Source organism: Falco naumanni, chromosome 7 (assembly GCF_017639655.2).
Source record: "Falco naumanni isolate bFalNau1 chromosome 7, bFalNau1.pat, whole genome shotgun sequence".
Lineage (NCBI taxonomy): Eukaryota > Metazoa > Chordata > Aves > Falconiformes > Falconidae > Falco > Falco naumanni.
The window spans coordinates 44,589,132-44,606,252 of NC_054060.1; the positions used below are offsets into that span (position 1 = coordinate 44,589,132).

General features: G+C 41.5%; 1 long non-coding RNA gene across 2 annotated transcripts in view; it reads left to right on the forward strand.

Moving 5' to 3' along the window:
* Window positions 1–1,656: 1,656 nt before the first annotated feature.
* Window positions 1,657–17,121, forward strand: part of LOC121091928 — a 56,229-nt gene continuing 40,764 nt past the window's right edge. For both annotated transcript variants that reach the window (XR_005829087.1, XR_005829088.1), the window contains exon 1: window positions 1,657–2,160. This is a non-coding gene — a long non-coding RNA (uncharacterized LOC121091928). The remainder of the gene's footprint in view (window positions 2,161–17,121) is intronic.

Sequence of the window (17,121 nt, forward strand, 5' to 3'; positions counted from 1 at the left end):
CTGCTTGGATAATATTGCAACAAGGCTGTGCTTTTCAAAAGTATCTAAAAGATGTCTTTAAGTGTGAGCAATAGGAAACTGCACAGGTACCTGCTAATTGGGCCACTCTACTTGAGAGGCTTTTGACATGAGTCATAGGTGAAACCAAGTCATACATTCGTAACACTGTTTTATTCATAAATCTTGGCAGAGAGATGCAGAAGTGAATTATGCTTTTAGACATACAGGAGAAAAGATGAGCAATGGGCTGCACTTTTTAGAAACCTGAGAGTTGTGCTGAGAAGATGGAAAATGATTCCCAGCTCAGCAGAGCCTCACCTGCAGAGCTGCAGTCCGCAGAGGTCAGCCGTCCGAGGGAGACCACAGCCTTCCCCTCAGACAGGCAAGTGGGTAACCTTAGCGAGTCTGGACTCAGGCAAGTTGGGCTATAAGAGCAGCTGCTGCTCACACAAAGTATGATACAAGTCAAGGATTTCCACCTGATGGTGAGTTCAGGACTCGGGCGAGGCTTGTAGGTCCTGGTGCACAGTGGAAGAGAAATTGTGTGGTCTAAACCAGCAGCAGCTGCTGTATTACAGGCTTAGTGATTTCTCACACCTGTGACAGGCAGCTGTTTGGGATTTGGTGGGGTATGTAATGCTCTCCAGCACCACGGTGGTGCCTGCTGAGTTTCTGCAAGTGTTGTAAATGGAGATTTTCTGTTCTGAATAGGCAATGGGACTCTTTCAAAACCAAGGAGGTGATACTGTATGCTGCTCTACCTTGGTGCTGTCTGGAGGTGCAGGGGAAGAGGCAGCTGGCTGGTTTTGCTCCTGCCTTGAAGTGGTGTCTTATGCAGTTCTCCGGGTGAGCAACCTGGGAACTGCTCATGCTAGTGCTCTCTGGTGCAAAAAAACCTGGCTTACCCACAGGGCAGCGACAAATGCCTGGCTGAGGTGTGCAACAGCCCAGTTGCCACAGATAATCAACTGCCTCTCCACCGAGTTTGTGTAAAACGTGCTCCAGTAAATTTTTGTAGCTTATTTGCAGAGATGTAAATGTTTATCCAGAGTGTAAAATCATGGTGAATCTGAATGTACATCTCAATCTCAGTTATTCTGTGGCTTCGTCCAGAAAAGGAGCAAGTCAGTCACTGTGCAGAGGTGCTGCGTACCATCCCTTGAACACACTGGCCTTGTCTAATATTCACCTGAACTGAAACTGTGACTTAACTGCTTACAGGTGTGGGGACTTTCTCCTTGAAAACAATGTAAACCTATGGAGGTTTGATTCACAAAATATGTCTTGACTCTGTTTCACAGCTTTTATTGAAGTAGCTAACACTTAATGAGGCCTCAGAAATATTTGTATGATTTTTTACTTGAGGACCTAAACCAAGTCCTGACTATGTGATTCTAGTTTGATTCTGTTGTGGTCAGCTTATTAAGTTCTCTTCCTGGGAATAGCCATGAGTTCCTTGTTTTTTCTGTTTTGTTTGTCTTTACAGTGCTCTGTGAGAACATTGACCTCATGCACTGCTTTCCTTGGCAAGTGAGGTCTTCAGCTCAAGTTGGAATGTGCAATTTGTATAAGGAAAGTAAAAATCATCTCACACCCTATTGAGAAATATTTGTTAGAAAGTAGAGCAGTATAATACAGAGGGAGGCTGCAGAAGAAAACACATTTCTCACAAAAAAAGTCATTAAAAGCAAAAGCAATATATACTTAAATTGCAAGAAAATACCCTCTAGAGGGCCGGGAAAGACAAATGCACAAACACTCTCAGATCAATATCAGGAAAAGCAAAAAAACCCAAGCAAATAACATAGCACGTCTCTTGCAGATACAGGGAGAACACAGATCTAAGGGACACGATGTGGCTGGGGTGGGGGGCAAGGAGGGTTATATTCAGCCCTCAGGTGCAAAGAATAAAGCTTCCTCCTCTCCCGACAGGTGACCAGCTTTCCATAACCCAATGAGAACCTGTCTGCTCTAGCCCTGTCTAATAGTGACTTCATATTACCTACACCTGCTTCTCATGCTTAGCTGATTTGCATTTCTCTGCCTCTTTCAGTTTGAAAGCTGGATAATCCTGAGCTCTGTTAGCATGCTGAGGTCAAGTGCTGAAAAGACTACTAATCTGTTTCAACTTGGTCACATAGCAAGTGGGCAGTATTTGAGGTATGGTCTTTCTTTACTATTTTTATGTTTTGCAGATAGCTACTGTGTGTATCAGTATATTCTTTTAATCAAAATTCCCTTTCTCTTGATCCTGTGAGTGCCTTGAGGTCTTCTTGTCTCCTGGGACAGGCAATTGTATGGTGATGTTACTGAAGTGTAAGAAGCACTGTCTCTGAATTTTTGACTCTCTTCTAGAAGCTAAGAATTTGCTAATGTGTTGTGGCTGGTTTTGCACATCTTCTGTGATGCTTAATCCTCTTTTAAATGACTATCTTGCCGCTGCTCTGCATTAGAGGGCACATGGCCATTGAATTTCTCTTCTGGCAGACCTAGTGTGTCAGTCCTGGTGAACGGGTGTTTCCTGTGTCAAGTTGTATTGTTCTGGCCTTGCATTCGTGGATTTGTCTTCAAAGACAACCATTTCTAGCCTGGTCAAGGGGAAGTTCATTTTTTGGATGAAAAAGTTATATGTAAGAAATTGTGAGGAAACCAGAAATCCTGGCCCAGCTGGAAGTTGAATATTGCCTTCAGTGGGGCCTGAAAATGAACCTGAGACTTGCTGCCTAATTACTCCAAAACGCAAAGCTTAGGGCTTCATTTTCTCTTTGCTGTCCTTCTTTATTCCTCCTCCTGCCTCCTTTCTTCAAATTATTTCCTTAATATAGCAGTTCTGCCTGTATTTTTCTTCTTCTTATACCTAACCCTAATTTTAGGCATAGGCAAAATGGAAGGTGGCTGCCTACTTGGCTTTATGCTCACATTAGACTTGGTGAAAGTGGCAGTGGCTGCTGCTGAGAGAGGCGTTGGTGTCGGGAGGGTGATAGCAACAGTTGACCGAGGGGAAAAAAGGTAACAGAAAAAAAGTTTTTCTCAAATGTTTAATGCTGCTTTTCATCCCAGTTTTGTCCTACCTGCTGTGGTAGCAAAAGTAACCTGTCCCTGTCTTCTCCTCCTCCAGTGGTACTTAATATTGCTAAAAATACTTAAGTCAGTTCTACTTACAGGCTGTTCTGCAGTAACAGTCAAGGCTAGTTTTACTGGAATTAAAGAAAGGCCCTTCCTCTTTTGACTCGAATGCTTGTTGGATCTGGGTTACAGCTTGTTAGAGACCTGTGTCTTGATTTAGACTCCCATCAAATAAGTTAATGCTAGTGGGAGTCCTCTCTGCAGGATTCTTCAGTGTCTAAAGACATTTTTGGTGGTTCCATGTCCTAGTAGCTTAATGCGTCTCAATTGTTTTACTGTTTGGTTTTCTTTCTTAGCTTAAAGCATTTTCCCCATTTTCCCCTATTAAGTGGTCTTTGAAGCCTACTTTTTGTTTAGGTATTTAAAAAGCTGAAATGTTAATAAAAATGTTGCTGCTTGCCTTACTTTTATTAAATTCTAGGCTGTTCATATAAACTAAGGTTGCTCATGCCAAACCTGTAGGCTAATCGCTTCTGGGCCGTGCTCCAGGCTTGTCTATCTTGTGCGCTGTTATTCCTCTGGCCTTGTTGAACACGTTTTGCCTTTGGTTATACTCATTTCAGTTGGTGCAATAGTGAAAGGAATGAGTTGCTCTGAAGATGGTTGGCAAAGATTACCCAGATGTTTTTTTAAAGATTTATCAAGGGACAATAGGAAATGCATTTGTCTCCTGGTAAATTTATGAGGCCACAGCACCAGGTGGTTGCATTATATGAAGACTGTTCCTTGAACAGTCTGCTGTCTTCTGGGTAGTTTTATAAGTGATTTTTTTCTTCAAAGCTTCTGTGTGTTTGTGAACTGAAAAGTTCTGTAACAACATTTATGCAAGTTTTGTTTTTTTCTCACAGCAAGTTGAATCAACTTCAGCTGTGCACTTACCAGCAACACAACACTTCACACGCAGAGTGCCCACTGGGCAAAATTAGCCTCCAAAAGCAGTTGTGTTAGAAGTGGGAATATATTTTATCCAGACGAACCTCAAGTATAAGAAAAACCCAAACGGCTCGCAGGTGGCGTAACAAATCACTGGCATAACCAGGACTTTTAATTTGTTGACACCCTTTTTCAAAGTTACGAGCCTGCCCACTGGCAGCTCGCTCTAGTTGATGTGACACCCTGAAAATCAGCCTAGGCTAAGATTCTTAGCTTATAAATGCATCTCAGACACTAGGCTTATACAAATATGCATATGCTTCATTCAAAGTTGGTGTCAAGTTAGCTGCAGTCACCCTGTGCTGGTTCCCTAAGGATTTATTCTGTTTCTTATGTTATTTGTGCAGTCCATGTTGTTACAACTCCTTAGCTACCACTGCCCAAATGAGTTAGTTTAAACCTGCATTGAGTTGCATTGTAGACAGCCTGAACATCTCTCAGCGGAAGAATGCTTACTCATGATTTTAAAAATGCAGTTTATTGGGGTAACGATCTGGCTGTGGGATGAGGAGGCTGTCTATCTGTGGTCCTGCTGTTGAGAGTGCTGGCCCCTGGGTTTATCAGTCTTTGTGATTTGTGTAGTTATAAAAAAAGCCCTGCTTACTAGTGTTTGCATTCGAGATGTCATCTTCATCTGTGTGTATAAATGTGTTGCTGTTATTTCCACAAACTGTCGATTGTTCGTCTGTCCTTTTCAGTGATCACACCCACTGAACTCCAGTGTGCAATAAATTACCTTCTGAACAAATTGGGTTCATTTGCCAAATGTTGCAGGGAAGCAGCCTGGCAGAAATTTATACTTAGCTGATAAGAAATGTCAGAGCTGAGTATTTATGTGTTAATTGCTGTAGCAACAATATGCTTACATCCATAATCTTGCCTACTGGATCACCACAGAATTACTTCAATTAAAGACAGAAAAGATTGGTGTAGACAGATCATGTTAAACCATTCCCACAGTCTATTGCAGGATTCCCCTGTCTTTCCCGTAATGGCTTCTCAGGGCTTTTCCAACCTACTGTTAAAGGAATCAAGAGATGGAAGATTTCACTGTGTCCCTTGGGAGATGTTTCTACTCTTGGAATGTGTGTGTGGGGGGGTTTCTAATGTTCATATTGCATTCTTGTTTACTTACTTTCATTCCTATTAATATTCTTCTATTATAAATTAATAGCAATCATTGATGTAAAAAATCAGTGTAGAATCAGTGCCATATTTAAACAGTACAGTAAAATAACTGTAAACTTAACTGCGCTCTGTAGATTCTGATTCTTTTTAGTTTTTTTTTTATAGTTGATATGCTGTCAAATATAAACTGCCATAGTGGGACCTAACATGAACCATTGTTACCGTTAAAAGTGCACGGAGATTAAAAGACACTGACTTTTTTTTTTTTTTACTGGTGTCTGGATGATTTAATATTTCAGACAAAAGCAAAGGCAGTGTAACAAAATGACTGTATTTCAGTATAAAGTTATGTATTGAAGAGAGGCGTGCCAAAGAGTAATATGGTTATTATTGCTATTAATGTGGCCATCCAGATCTTTCTGCCTAAGTCGAGACTTGTGAAATGCCATGTGGATAATCTAGTAATGCTCAAGAGCTCAAATTGGTCCTTCACTACCACCTTTATGGCTAAACAGAGCCACATGATCTGCAAAACCAGCAGTTCCTTTACCACATCCACAAAACATCCCAATGTTTCTGTGTATTTGTCCAGTAAATAGAACAAAATTGCTACTTTACATTTGTATCACTATTTATTGAGCATTGAACTGAAGGAACCTGTGTGTATTTCTTCTGCATATGCTTTTCAGAGGTGTATATGTTACACATTGAAGTACAGCATTGCCAATTTGTGCAGTGGAATCACTGTCAATTCAGATCACCTTTCCAAACAGTTAGCTGTAAACTTAGTGGAAAAAATGAGTGCATGCAGTCTGAGCAGAGATAGGAATTATGCATCATCAAAGTGATGTGTGAGCTGCTGTGACGTTATTAGATTTTTTTTTTTTTTAAAGGCATGCACAGAATCTTTAGTTGTATTACATGTTATTGTAACAGCTGGACGAAACCTGCAAAAAGTTCTATTTAATGCTATTAAAAATGTCATTTAGGTGACAAGAATCTGAATACTCTTTACCTTTCCCTTTATTCAGACCTAATTGTCTTCTCAAATGCTCTTCCTCATGTAGCTTTTGCATTCTGCTGGAATAAAGCAAATGCAAACCTGTGTGTTGCCACAGTTGGATTTGAAAAAGCTGTGCTTGGTTTTGCTCTTCCTTTAATGGGTGTTTGAGTTTCACTTAAAGTTCGTGCTTATTTTGATCTAGAAAGTATAAAGTGTGCATGGCTGCTGTGTGCCTGCTTACTGTGCTCTCTACTGGCTGGAGGTCTGTTTGATTATAACATTAACACTGGTGCTATGTGTTGGTGTGGCATGTGAAGGCACAGACTCAGGTTGTGGTGCAGCCAGAGACACTTTATTGTACAGAGAAGCTCATATTTATACCTCTGAGCCTGGATACAAATTCCACCTGTATGCACCAGCAGGCTCAGGGCAGAAACCATTCATGCAGTTACATAGCTATATATCACTACAAGCATGCAGACACCTTTTTGCTACTCAATATCCATGTTTATCTTTCTTACTTTCCTTCACAATACCTAGCTGTTCTCTCATCTCCTGCCCAGTCAGACGTTCTCCATCTTCTTCTCATATATCTCTCTTCAGACATTCTCTGTCCTCCTCTCCTACATGTTGGAAAACCTTAGATTGCTGTGGTGGTTGGAGCCAGTGAAATACTTGGAAGAAGAAATCATGTAGGATCACCCTTAGGTGATGGCTAGAACAGGCTGCCCAGAGAGGTTGTGGAGTCTCCTTCCTGGAGATGTTCAAAACCTGCCAGGACACAACTCTGCAACCTGCTCTAGGAGAATCTGCTTTAGCAGGACTAGATGATCTCCAGAGGTCCCTTACAACCCCAGGCATTCTGTAAAATTTTGTGATGGTTACCCCTAAACTCAGTAGTTTACATTCATAGGTGCTTTTGAAATTGTGCAGTGCCTCCCTAGCTGTCAGCACCTCCTCTCTGTTGTGTTATAACCGGAGGGTATTACTGCCCTGTGTATGGTGACAGTCTGCATACCACAAGTTGGGAAAAGAGCACAGTGGCTGCTCTGGCCATTAAAAGCTATTGATTCTTGCTCTTAATGATTTGCAAATAACAATTCAAATACTTGATTAAAAACATGAATGTGCTGCTGTTTGGTGTTATTGCCTGTAATCCCCACCTCCACCCAATTCCTACAGTGATAAAGGCTTGACCACTTGCATTTAAAGCTTGCTTTGTCTGGAGGGAGCAGTGCAATAGAGAACTAAATGTGTCGCTCCCTGTTTAACTACTGTAGTGTGCGCTTCTAATAGGAAACTATGGACATTTCTAGTAGAGCCCATTTCTGGCAACTGTGATGGTGTAGGTAGGAGTGCCTCTGTAAGGCTGCCTCTGGGGCAACAGCATGTCATGAGCTTGTTATTGCTGTGGATGTCAGTGCTTCTGTGCAGGTATTGCTGACAACTGGCTTCAGCATTTAACCCTCAGCCTATTTTCAGCTCTACCCAACTCCTGCTAGGGCTCCCCACTGTAGCTGACCCTTGATATCCTCCGTTCATGCACAACAGTGCTCTCCTTGATCCTTCTTCCATTCTGTTTCTCTCCCTTGCCACTTATCTTTGCTGGGCTTTGCAAAGAATCCTCCATAACTGAATGCTGGGTTAGATCACTTCCTTATCAGAAAAAACTGTAGTCCCAGCTCTTCCTTTTTGTGTGTGTCAGGGGTGTAAATACTGTTATTTTCATTTGAATCTGGTTTCTGATGCACATGTTTCATCTCTCTGTCTTAAGCAAACTGTCTTCACAAAAATGGAGACGTTTAGCCTTAACCCTTTCAGAAACGGTCCTCTTAAATCCTTCTGTGGAGAAGGAGAAGGAAGAGAAATCAAGAACTTTATGGGGACGGGGAGGAAATAACTGGATATAATCTTGCAAAATCCTATAAACAACTGGGCACTACCAAGACAATTCTCTGGGTATCATCTCGATAAAGAACAGGCCATGAGAGAGGCCAAATTACCCTTCAAGCAAATAATCCTGGAACTGGGAAGCAGATGATTTTCTCTGTTTTCCACCAGAGTGAGAAATTTTCAAGTTAGCCAGAGAAGAACAGGAACTGTAAACTGGCTGCATGGTAACAGTACCTCAAATGTGCAGCAACAGCCTGGTTAAATAATACTGCTAAGGTTGCATGGCCAGAACTGTCACAAATATTTTCAGAATGAAGTGTGGCTGTGCAACCTTAATTCACCTGTAAACATGCATCTTTCACAGTGTAATCCTTAATTGCATTTATCATAACATTGTTCCCCCTGTACGGTATTGCATCAGCCTGTGCACAGCAGCTATCTAATGTAGGGATGAATTAGGGGTATAGTAAAGGAGCGTTGCTGCAGCAGGCAAAGTGTGTATATATAGGGTCTGTATTGGGACCAGTACTGTTTAATATCTTCAACAGCAGCATAGATAGTGGAATCAAGTACACCCTCAGCAAGTTTGCAGATGACACCAAGCTGAGCGGTGCAGTTGACATGCTTGAGGGACAGGAGGCCATCCAGAGGGACCTGGACCAGCTCGAGAAGTGGGTCTGTGTGAGCCTCATGAGGTTCAACAAGGCCCAGTGCAAGGTCCTGCACTAGGGCTAGGGCATCCCCTGCTACCCATACAGGCTGGAGGATGAAGGGATTGAGAGCAGCCCTGCTGAGAAAGACCTGAGGGTACTGGTGGATGAAAAGCTGGATGTGAGCCGGCAACGTGGACTCACAGTCCAGAAAGCCAACTGTATCCTGGGCTGCATCCCAAGCAGCCTGCGCAGCCGGTCAGGGGAGGTGCTTCTGCCCCTCTGCTCTGGTGAGACCACACCTGCCAGACTGTGCTGTATGAAGGCACGGACTCGGGTTGTGGTGTAACCAGAGACACTTTATTGTGTAAAGAAGTTATATCTCTAAGCCTGGATACAAATTCCAGCTGTATGTTCCACCAGGTTCAGGGCGGAAGCTGTTCATGCAGTTGCATAGCTATATATGGTTATAAACGTGCAAACACCTTTTGGCCAGATAAACAGTTTTTTCTTTCTTTCTTTCCTTCATAAGACCCAGCTGTTTTCTTACTTCCCATTGGTAACAATCAGACGGTCTCCATCCTCCTCTCCCATACAGGACTGTGTCCAGCTCTGGAGCCCTCAATTCAGGAAAGACACGGACGTGTTGGAGCGGGTCTGGAGGAGGGCCACAAAAATATGGAAGGGATGGAACACCTCTCCTATGAGGACAGGCTGAGAGAGCTGGGGTTGTTCACCCTGGAGAAGAGAAGGCTCCAGGGAGACCTTATTGCAGCCTTTCCAGACTTAGAGGGGGCTTGTGTGAAAGATGGGGACACTTTTTAGCAGGGCCTGTTACCAACAGGACAAGGCGTCGTGGCCTTAAACTAAAAGAGGGTAGATTTGGACTAGATATAAGGAAGGAATTTTTTATTATGAGGGTGGTGAAACACTGGCACAGGTTGCCCAGAGAGATGGCAGCTGCTCCATCCCTGGAAACATTTAAGGTCAGGCTGGACGGGGCTCTGAGCAATTCGATGTAGTAGAAGATGTCCCTGCTCATTGCAGGGGTGGAGTGGACTAGATGACCTTTAAAGGCCCCTTTAATCAGTCTGATAAAGAATTATTTACTAGTTTTGTGTGTTTGGCACCTAGAAAATACTGAAGCCAGGGGTTTGACTTGCAGAATAACTGACTATGTGGAGATGTAGTTGGAATCTAGATCTGTAGACAGTTAAATAATCAATAATTATGTAGTTAGAAGAAAACAAGAGAGATGTCTTGCATCATATGGTGGTATCAACTATACCTTTACTAGTCTTAGACATGGTTGTCTATCTTGTTCTTAATATCCTTCATGGCAGATCTTCCAAGCAGCCTAAGCATGCTATCGTAGCGTTTAAAACAAAATAAAAATAAAATTGCCAAGTGTTTTGTCTCGATTATTCATCTGGCAATAATGGATAGGACAAGAAAAATAAACTGACATTGACAGCATATTATTGGGTTGGGTTTTTTGGGGGGTGGGGTGGCGGGCGCGTAGCACCGTTTCACATATATGAAGATTTTTGGCTTCCCTCAGCCTTTTAAGGCTGTACAGTGCTTAGCTGTCTAACCTACTTCTTATAGGTGGCATATTTTAGCTTTCTATCATTTTCCTTTCTCTCTATCTGGATGTTCTTTGGCTCGATTTTATCATTCTTCCCTCAAATGGGTAGAAATATTTCTAATGAGACTTGCAGTGCTCAGTGCAATAGAAAGGTAACCGCATGTGTCTTGAAGGCTCTTTTCAGCGTGATACAGGAAAGCAGGAATTTGTACTCCTATCTCATCTTGGATTTTAATAGACACCAAACAGCTGTTCCACTGGTACTGTTTTCAGAAATGGGTGAAACAATGTGACTGAAAATTTCCAAAATAATTCAGGTCAAGGGGAACAAAAATGCTTCAAGCCAAGTAGTTGGAGTCTGGTGATTATAGACACCAGAAAGGCTCAGGTCATCCTGAAATCAGCTTGTCTCAACTCTACCTGTAATAAAGCTCTGTGTAGTCTAAGCATCTTTACAGGCCTTCAGGCAGAATTTCCTTACCTTCTCAGAGAAACCTTAAATGTGTTTATTGAATGAAGATGGTCAGAAAGTGAGCACAACAACATAAACTTCACCAGCCAGTAACTTCCATGGGAAACTCCTTTAGTGTTCAAAGAAAAAGAGTTTGCATAGTGAATTGCCATCCTCGTGTCTTGCACCATAGGGGTGTGTATGTGTTTTGGTTTTAGCATTTTGTGATCTCCCATGTAAGCTGACTAAAAACTCCTTACATTGGATTCAATGCTGATAAAGATGCAGTCTATCATGTTACAGCTGCTTTCAACATAGTGAAGTTGTGTACCTCTTTCATATATGAATAGATTTCTTTTACTAGAAAATAAATCTTTAGTACTGATTGGTTGGTACAAGCACATCAAATATCATATCCAGTATCTGCTTCCCATACTCTGAAAAGCATTTGGCTATTCGGGAAGGCCAACGTTTGACTCGGACGCTCAGTAGTTCTAATGAATGTTTCAAACAAAAGGCGATGCAACTGTCAGCCATCTCCAACAGGTTTCTGGCTTTGTGTTGACAGGCCATGCAGGAGAGTGCACTGTGGTTCTCAACCCCTCGTCAAGAATTTACAAGAATTCTTGTAATACTTTATTCTGTGGTTAAAACCTTCTGCTGTTTAATACTTGCTGTCTGCTTCTGAGTGATTATTTACTCAAAGCTGGCATAAGAAATGTACTTATGTAAAATGTTAGCCACAAATTCTGGTGTCTAATTTGTATTAAACTCCATCAAGTGAAACAGTGTATTAGTTCAGGGTTCCGGATAGTTTGTGATGGTGTTCGGGCATTGTTGAGTCTTGTCACTGTCAGACTCATTAACAAGATTGCTCTAAGCTGCTAGAGAAACTGTTGCATTAATGTTATGTCATCGTCAATGTCAAGAGAAATGAGATTTGAGCTTTGAGAACAGTGGCAGGGAAAAATGAAGGACATAGTCTTAAAGGTGTCTTGCTGCCTCAATTCAGAGCAGCAATTACCTTTCTTGGACCCAGATACCAAGACTTGACTGGATACAAATACTACAAAGATTAAAATTTTCTCTAATAAATATGATAGACTTCTCAGTGATGCTTCTGATATCCAGAAACATGAATGTCATAGACTTAGATGCAATTCAAGAGGAAGGCTGAGGAGATCCCCTACTTACACAAACACTCCCAGTTGCTTCTCCAGGATGTGAGATCTGTGTTCAATAGTACTAAGTTTTGCAAACCTTTGGTAGAACGCTTCTTACAGAACATAGCCTGAGTCTTGCTATGTATATGGAATGTTTGTATTCATTTAATTATCTGTCATGTATTTTTAGTTGCTGTCATTGATGTGACTAGAGCAGAAACAATTTATCATGGTTCTTAAAGATCCCTAATTAGTTAATAGTCAGTGAAGCTCTGAAATGCCTTCCCTCAGTATTGGGGCTATACTGAAGTTATGCTAAAGCTCTTATTTTTGTAAGTGAATTGCTATTACCTATTCTTCTTTTCTATTCACTCACCTCCTTGGAGTCCCTCATGTCTTAAGGAGACCGCAAGCATGCACTTGGTTAGATGAAGGATGATTTCACTTCATGACAGATACTGGCATTTCTCTCTTACCTCTTCCTGGGAAACTGCTACCTCAGATTGTAGTTGGTCGCCTACATACCCTGGTCGTGGCTCTGCCTGAAAACTCCTGAGGACAGCTGCTTAGATGTGGATCCCCTGCAGTATTCACAGCCAGCCCAGTTCAGCGTAGTGAGGAGCATCAGCATTTCTGTGGTGTCTGGACTGATTTGACAAAAGCATGTAATGCTTTCACTTGATCTACTCTCTGAAAGTTGGAGTGAATTGGACTGTTTTGATAGTCCTTTGGCCCATTCTATTAATGATGAGAGAGATCCTGTGCAATAGGAAATCCTCCCTCAGTGGGGTTTCTCGTAAAAAATGGAGCAGAGCAGGGTTGTATATCCATATCTATTCAACTTCTCTTCCCAGTACTGCAGATCTTGACCTTAGCCTGTGACATACTGAGGGTAATTTGCTCAGCCTTAGCAAAGTTATTCAAATCTGAGTTCTGTGAAACCAGCTGGCAGTAGATCTACAGGGTTTCACTGGCTGCTTTATGACCTCATCCAAACACTTTCATCTTGTGATTGGTATCCAAAAGGCGAGGCCGTATTTCAGCTTGCCCAAAGCTAGCTCTGCAGCCCTCTATTTGTTGTAGTTGCAGACTCAAAAATGTACTGTTCTTGATACTTTACTCTCTCCTAATTGATGATAAATACCTCTGCATCTCTGGAAAACAAGTGTATCTTGAAAGATATATGCAAAATTTTCTTTTGCGTGAAGGAGGAGTACAGTGATCAGTACATATCACTGATGTAAATATTTGGCTGTATTCACTTGCCACAGGCTGGGCACAACATCAGGGTGCACATTCCAGAATGCCCAAGCAGGTCTTCTAAGTTAGCTTGTTTGTGGTGACAGACCACCTGAGTGACAGTGCAAGGGCAACCCAAAGTCCTCCCTTACAACATGCCACATCAATAATTCTGAGGGATAAGCTCTGAGACACCTGGAGACAAATCTTTCCTTGTGTGCATAGCTCTTGACATGAAACATGCAGCTAAGCTAGAGGTCAAGAGAGAAAAGACGTTTGGAGTAATTCTGTTGCCACATCTCAGTCATCTGAAAGTCTCATGTTCAGCTTGTAACCATGCATGTTATGTGTGGGATGATGAAACTAAATATGACTACTTAGCACAGAAGAAATTGAAATTGTTGATTAATAGAAGGAGAGAGAACTAGAGGGAATTAACCATTTTTCTTGGAAATGTTCCTTGATATTACAGTATGACCGATGCTGTGCTGCAGTCAGTGCCCTTCTGACTGAACTGAAATGAGTTGTTTCTGACGTTTTAAAACGATGAATGTGCTCTATTTCTTAGCATAATACATACCTGCAGTCTTAAACATAAACTATATTGCCTTGTGATGGCAGCTCAATGGTGTCTGTAAAATGGTTGGATGACTCGAGCCTAGCTAAGGCTGGACTGGAGCCTGTGTTGCAAAAACCCCCTTAAAAGCTGAAAATCTAAAGCCCAATACCTTGTGCTAAAGGACTGAACTGCCTGTAGAAACTTTTGTTCCCTTCTCCTCTCCTTTTGCCCTCTACAACAGCAGCACCAATGCACATGTGAGAAGCCCTGTGTGTGAGTGTTATGCAGTTGTGTAGTTTGGACTCTAAACAGAGGAGTTGAGTCTCTGGAGCCTTTGATCTTTCCTTAGAGCTAAATTCAGGATATATTTTATGTTTTCCAAATTGGAGTGTAAGCTAACGGGCTCAAGCAAAGCTGAAGGGAATAATATTAAGATAGAGAGGAGGCATTTGTAGAGGAGAGAATGAAAAACAGTCTAATCAGATTGAAAGACACTTTGTACCCAGTGCATACATCCCTTGCTGTATTGGGACTTTGTTGTACTGTGTATGGGTCGTTATTGTATTAAAAGAAAAAAAAAAAAAAGGCGGCGGGTGGGGGTGGAGGAGCAGGGGAGTGGAGAGGCAACAGACTGCTTTTTGAGAATATGTGATAGAGGTCGCCCACAGAGAGGGCAACAGACCTGGTGTAACAGCTTCTCCACTGTTTCTCAATTGTAGATTAAAGTGTTCTGTTGACATGGTAAAGAAAAAAACCCCACAGTTTCCCTGGGCAGTGGTGCTCTCTGGTGCTGTAACAGTGCCTGGATGTGTGCTGACGCTGGCTATGAGACCTTTATTCCAATTAAAGGATTATTAAGCAGTGCACAGTTCAGCTCAAGACCTTGAGAATGCAACATATCTTGAAGCTTCTTAGCTGTGGACAAATGAACTTCTTCCTGTTATTGGTGGTGCTGTCTGATTTTAATTTCAAGGGTTAATTGCTTGTAGATGTATGTAGCAACTGGATTTCAGTCAAGAAGACAAACTTTAGAAGTTGAGAGGCTGTAATGTATTAATAGTATATATGGCAGTAACATGTTCTGGCAAGTGAGATCCTGTAGCTTCATCATTGTTCTTAAGTAGAACTATTTGTAAATTGACTTGCTCTTCTGGGGAGAGACTAGTTTTGTGATTTTATTTTTATTTTTTAACTCTTGGCCAAACTTGAAATGTAAATGTGAAATATCAAGGAGGTTTGTATTCAGCTGATTGAACTCCCTTAGGTCTAGAGGCTGGACTCAGTAGTTAGCCTCAGCTCCTGGGAAGTGCCCCATAACTATTGGCATCTCACTTCTGTCTTGTACTTGCTCAGGAGGGCAAAGGAGTAGGAGATGTTGTGCAAGACGTCTGGGCAGCAGAGGAGAAACAGGACCCTAAGCTAAGGTCATCTGTCACTGAGGCAGCACACTCAAACAATGTAGATTAATGTTGAACTCATCCAAAACTGAATGGGTGATTCTACTTGCAAAAAAAAAAAAAAAAAAAAAAAAAAAATCAGTGGTTTTGTTTTGCAGCAGCTTGGCTCAGTTGTTTTTTTGTTTTTTTTTGTTTAGACTTTACTGAACGAAAGCTGTAGATCTGTGTACCTTCCAAAATTTTCCTCCAGAAAATTTCCCTGAAGAAATAGTCTTTTTTTGCTGAAGAGTGCTTCTTTGTCACTCAAGTCTACTACTTCTCAGGGCTCTGTAAAAATGTTCAAGTTGTGCATATCTCTGTCCTAAGATCTATACAGTCTATGTATATAAATAGATAAGGGGTAGGGGGTAAAAGGAAGCACAGTGAAATGAATCTGCTAGTTGTCTGTCACATCGTTGCCAGATGAACATATCACATTTATTTGAAGTTTCACGTTATTTTGACAAACTTCTACACTTGGTACCAAAGCTTTTGGGCCTGAACCCAAACCCCAAACTCTCCAAAGCTTGCAATACCAAAGGAAAAGGCAGAGCAAGCCTGAGTGCCTCTGGTAGGAGAGTCTAGGGTAACAAACATTTTAGAGAGGTCTGTGCATAAAGGTGGAGGTCAGGACGTCCCGTATAAGGGCTAGTTCTTAGTGCCTCAGACAGCTGTGCTTTGTGATAAACTAGGCATGCTGTATAGCTGATACAGCTGAGAGAAGGCTGAAGGGCAGTGTAGAGAAAAAAGCCAAATTGCTCTTCTTGTGCTGGGATGAACTGGCCTTACAGAGACCTGTGCTGTGAATGGTAATACTGCCTGGAAGGCTGAAACTGCAGCTATTTTATTTTGATGTGGCTGGGTAAAATAGGTTGTGGAAGACATCTGCTTTGGAAGTGTATTTGGCACGATAAATAACATTTACATGTCTCTTCCAGGGAATATCCCTGTGACATTTACTGTTGGGTTTTTTCCGGGGTTTTTGTTTGTTTTGTGGGGGTTTTTCCCTTGATTTTGTGGTTTTTTTAACCTATATCCTTCCCTAACCTTTTTTGAGACTGACAGATCAGCTGCTTTAAAGAGATAGTTCATACTTTCCTTTTCTCCTCTGAGAAGTGGTTTTATTATTATCACAAGAGTGCTGCAGAGATGTATGGCATTTTACAGACACTTCCAGTTTATTACTCACAAGGATTTATAATTTGATCCCTAATCCTACACTGAGTTTTTCAAGAACCATCCACTGGGTCTTGCAGAGTCATAGCAAAGTGAGTGATGTACCCCAAGGTTTTAGGGTCTATGTAAATATAGTACAGCAAGGGAAAACAAGAACAGCAAATACCACCCACACGTCAGCAGCTGCCAGAGGATCTGAGCTGATAAAACAGCAATGCATGTGTATGCAGTTCTTATTGTTACCTCTGAATCTTTATAGTCCTTCATTTAAACAGAACACATACAACACAAATTAATTTGTAGGCTAAAATCTAGAAATACTGGAATAAAGAACCATGTGAAGATGAGTGGTAGAAATAAATTTCCAAGAAGAAAATACAGGAATGAGAATCTAAAGTTTTAATTTTTAGATTATATCTGTGTAGCATGAATAATAGAAAGTCACATCAATTTTAGCGTTACTTTTCACAATTTGTTGATTTAACTCTCACCAATCCTCCTCCTCCTTCCCCTCTGCCCCTTCACCCAAACCTACTCCTGGCAAATAGCTTTGTGGGGATTTTAAACTCTTCAGGGTTTTCTCTTCTTGTCCCCATTACCCTTTCCCTCTTCTTTCCACACCTTTTCTTTTTTCAGTAAAGGAATTATATCAGAATGAATAATGAAAGGTGGTAGAGTAGTATGGAGTGTTTGTGTTAGCATGAAATCATGCCAACAGAACATGTACTCATATTTCTAAAACTTGTAGTTTCAGGTCTGATGGTTAGTAGCCCTTC